Source organism: Meles meles, chromosome 9 (assembly GCF_922984935.1).
Source record: "Meles meles chromosome 9, mMelMel3.1 paternal haplotype, whole genome shotgun sequence".
In the NCBI taxonomy this organism is placed as follows: Eukaryota; Metazoa; Chordata; class Mammalia; order Carnivora; family Mustelidae; genus Meles; species Meles meles.
Genome location: NC_060074.1, coordinates 61,085,001 through 61,090,000, shown reverse-complemented (window position 1 = coordinate 61,090,000; position 5,000 = coordinate 61,085,001).

The window sequence follows — 5,000 nt, the reverse complement described above, 5'->3', positions numbered from 1 at the left end:
TGCTGACTGCGGTTTTCTTTTCACTTGTCGGACAGCATGAGTCACAGTTGCCAAGCCGACAAGGAAACTATTTGCAGACTATAGCACCTATTGATGAGTGTTTCAATCTGCAGTCATTTGCATAGGAAAAATGCCGGTAGGGGTGTAGACGACGTTTTCAGGATGAATGTGAGCAACACCTACAATTCAAAAGTGCCTCAGACCGTCCTGATAGTCACCTCCTCATAACAACTGTTTTTGTCTTTAAATAGCTTTACATTTTAACTTGAAGTAACAGGGATGAACTCCAGCATACCGAAAATGTAGTTTTAATTCAATGGTTACAAAAACCTAACAGCTCGCATCCAGGAAGTGAAGATGATTTTGAATGGGTGGTAGTACCGTGCTGGCATGTGTGTGTTGCAGGCGTGTGTGTTTCCTTTCATGGAATCATCGTGGTAAGGACATTTCCACTTTGCTTATCCACTCTGGGGGACACCAACATCTCCTCCTCTTAAACCTTAAGGTGAAGGTAAAATGACTAGCAGCACCCTTAGTGTTTGGAATTCCGGGCCCCTCGGGCCAGGAACACAGCCTGTATATTTAACTCTAAGGAATTCACATAAAATACTGACATGTTTTTATTGTGGGTATAGGGCAACTATTCTGAACATATAAAAGGAACTGCCTTTAAATATTTACAAGAAAAGGAAATACGGTTTAACCTCTTCTCCATTTGCCATCTCCGCTGGTATTTTTGTCTACCAAAGTTCTATGACATTTACTTCTTGGCAATGTTATGCTTTAAATTAAAAAGCCAAAACCTAAACATATTGTTTATATAAGCAGATTCTCTGATTCCATCTCTGTCGGCCACATTTTGGAGACATGGAATCTGACAACTAAGAATTTAGTTTACACTGCATCTGAAAAGTAGTGCACAGGCACTTTGTACTTTAAATCAGAAACAGGACAAATTCAATAGTTCTTTTAAAGACGTCTACAAAAGACCACAAACGTGATCTATAGAAAACTGTTTAAGATGTTAACACGAAGAACTGAACCACCAAATTAGTGAGTGATAGGAGGCTAGATCAAGTGTAGGAGCCCAAGGAAATCTTGATTTCGGTTTGTGAATATTTCTGAAAAGACTAATTTTGGATCAAGTAGCAGTGATTCACAATTTGCTAAGCCTGCTGTGGGGATGTTTATAAAGGTAGTGTGGTTTCTATTTCTGCTCTCTGTAGTCTTATTGTCTGCTTTGTCTTGTGTAATACATGAACAGAATAAGCACTTCCTTATGTTACACAATGACTGTTATTAGCTTCTCCACAAAGAAACTAAATATTCCATATCATTTGGACATATTGAAAAATGGTATACAAAATGCTTCCTATTTTACCAAATCCTCTCAAAAACAAGTAGCATAAAATCTCATCACTTTTGTCTCACCATATTAATATGATTTTACAATACAGTTTTTAATTGGTCCTTGTACCACATTATTTTCAAGTTATTGCTATTAAATTGTAATATTTGGAAATTATCCAAGAATTAAATTATCAGCTCCTACTATATATCAACACATTTAAAAGGCATTTTTCTTTTTGTCTCTTTCCATATCTACTTGTTACCATTTCTGACCTCACCTATATGCACATAACACACTCTGTGTCTCCTTCTAAACCACCACTGTGGTGCTAGAGAACTCTTGAAGAACACTATACAGTAGGAAGCAAATGGCTGTTGCCACTGACTGGATAGTAGAAAGTAATGACATACTCTTTACTGCTCCAACCCCGTCTAGATACCATTAGCTTACTTTGCATCTGTTTTTTTTTTTTTTTAAATCTCCTTGTCCTACGGCAGTGGTCCTTCAATGCATAAATATTACCCAGAGATGCCTGTCGAAGGTTTCTTGGGCCCCAATCCCAGAAATTCTGACTCGGTAGATCCAGTAAGACACTACTTACATTTCTGTCAAGCTTATGGATAAGGCCAGAAATACTGGTTTGAGGACCTTGAGTCCAGGGGTAAAAAAGTTGCTCCCAATAGATCTTCAATGGGAAATTCAAGAAAACATCTGGGACCGAGTCCCTCGGTTCTCTTAGGGAGCCAAAGTGATTTAGCTACCACCTAGAAATTAAAAGGGGAATAGTACTGTCAAAGTCATTTTAATCACTTTTAAATCATCCTTAGCTCTAAACAATGACTTATGCAGAGAGGTGTGAATTCCAGTCAACGTGGACATGAATGCTGTGCAACTCAATTTGAAACAAGGATCTTTAATAAATGTCATAAAAATAAATAAGTCATCGATGTGATAAAAAGATAATGCATATATACATGATTTAGATCATCCCTTTTACCTTCACCCTTTCTTCAACTCAATCCGTTTTAGTGAAAATTTGCAAGGAAAAACTTTATAAAAATATAACACAACCAATAAAATACCATAATGATATCTACATTCACATTATATTAAAATACCTTCATATATCATCATATCACCTGATGCTTAGCCAAATTATTCCCAATAATGCCAGAAGACTTTATCTAAATACAAGTCATCTTAGGGTAACCAAATATTCACTCAGTTCAGTATAAGTGCATTTCATCTACTCAGTTCTTCTGTAAAGAGTAGGTAATAAAGACACATTATTAATTCAGCAGTATTGTGAGCCTTAGAAAATCACTTCTACCTACCGTTCTGCTGACAGTCACATCTACCAACCTAAGTCTGCCATAATTTGAAGACTCTTGTGTATGCCAGTTAAATGAGCTAAACTTAAGCCAGGATATCTGGAAACTAGGTAATTTGTTCTCAGTTTTGCTGGGAACCTTAAACTGCTCTAAATAAATAAAGTCTTAATTAAAAAATTGAGTCTGGATTACTAATAAATCAATACTTTGCTATAGCAGTTAAGTTTTAATTTTAAGTAAGTGATGCTCAAGTCAATGGCTAAAATGATAAAACGGCCTTGCCCAACCATTGAAATTGAAAGATTATCTAACCTCTTCCTAACAGTGACATTTACATTACCACCTTGAGCTGGTTACTTTCGCACCAAAGCCGTGCAGTTTCAATTACCTATTTTCGTGGCTTGTGAAGCTGGAGGATCCATATTTGTACACTTCCTTTATTTTTAGAAAACATAATTTCTTTTCTAATAAACATGGTTGGATGATCAGATAAGGCCCTCCTAAAGGATTGAGTTCACACAATTAAATAGAAATATTCTTAAACTTATTGGATGAGTTAATTCTATAGTGTCTAAAACCCAATTGACCCTATTTGTATGTCATCCATACCAATTACAGGTGGATCCATCACATCCCTGCTTCTCTATATTTCATTTCTCTTCCTTGTATTCTTTAAGTCCTGGACTTTAAAGAAATTTGAAAGAGGTGGAGGGGGTAGGCAGAAATGAGGATGGTCAGAAAGAATAAAAATAAACTAAATGGGCTTTATCATTGAGTAAATGGTGTTTTACTTTTATTTATCTTATAATTTGTCTAATATCTTTATTTTCCCTAAAAACAAACAAACAAAAAAATAAGCTTACTATCTGCAGAGTAACAATGCAAATGAAACTGCTTATGTGACAGTGAACAACACTGGGGAGGTAGATGAGCAGTTCTAAGCTATTCTCTCTAATCTAAACTATCCTAGGATTCTAAGCTATTCTCTAATTCTAGGATATTCTCTAAACTTTTCTCTAATATTCTCAAATAGCTATTCTCTAAGCTATTCTGTCTAATCTACAGAATGTGAAAGAGTTGTTAAATGTCAGTGACAGGTTTAGGTTTTTGGAATGGCAAATCTAATAAACACATGTTTTCAGTTGGGAAATGATTTTAAGGATTTTATTGTTTGTAGATACATGGTCTCAGTGAATGAAAGGCTAATTATTCTTTAAAAAATCAAAACTAACAAACTAGTGAAAAGAAAAATAGTAGGTAATACTATTTCTACTACAATGTCTTATAATCCTTAGATTACAAAAATTATTTAAGAGTCTAATGGAATTATAAACTTCATGTTTGAAAACATAGATGATATGAGGGTGCATTAGTAGATATTTAAGAATGTCTCTACTATAAACATACATATAATCAATTTGATTCACTTTATTGTAAAAACTCATGACTTTCACAATTCAAAGAGTTTTTATTCTTACTAAGGAAAGATAATGAGGCAAAATGTGAGTTCTACATTATCAGAGATTTGTATATAAAAAGGTGAATTTACCATGTCTAGTTATAGTAATGACAGTCACCATTTTCAAACATTTACTATGGACTTGGCACAGTGCTGAGTGCTTTATTTATCTCACTGTAGCTTTTCTTTTTTTTTCTTTCATTTTTTTTCATTGTATCTTTTCTACAGCCCTGGGAAGCCCATGTTCATTTTGCAGAGGAGAAAGCTGAAGCTGAGCAAATTTAGCAGTTTATGCAAAATGAAATAGATAGTAAATAGTGAAGTGAGAATTTTAACTCAGTACATTGATTCCGAAGGCCATGTTCTTCACCATTACATTGTATTGTCTATAGTCCCAACTGACCTAATATATATGTTACAGTGATTAACTACACAGACAACTATTGGGCATTGTTTGAAAACCATGACAGTGTCCTTAAATATTAGAGTGACAATATACCGCTTTGGGTTCCAGAACCTTCTGGACTCCACTTTTGACCTATCAGGCTTAGTCAAATTTTCACAGTTGTTTAATTTAGTGGTAACAGTCTGCATTTAGTGGGTATACCATAAGGGTGGTGTTAACATTGCTTACAATTATTCCCCACCACACTACCTATGAGTTGGTACATTAACATTATTTCCAGTTTCTAAAAGGAAACAAACTTTAAAAAGAATATTACGAAGATGAATGAAACTTTCACAACCTTAGAAGAAATATACTTTCAAATCTCCCCCCTCATCTTCAACTATCACCCGGCTCTCCTTCATTATGAAGTACTATTAAAAGTATGTTATAAGAAGATACTTATTTCTGCCT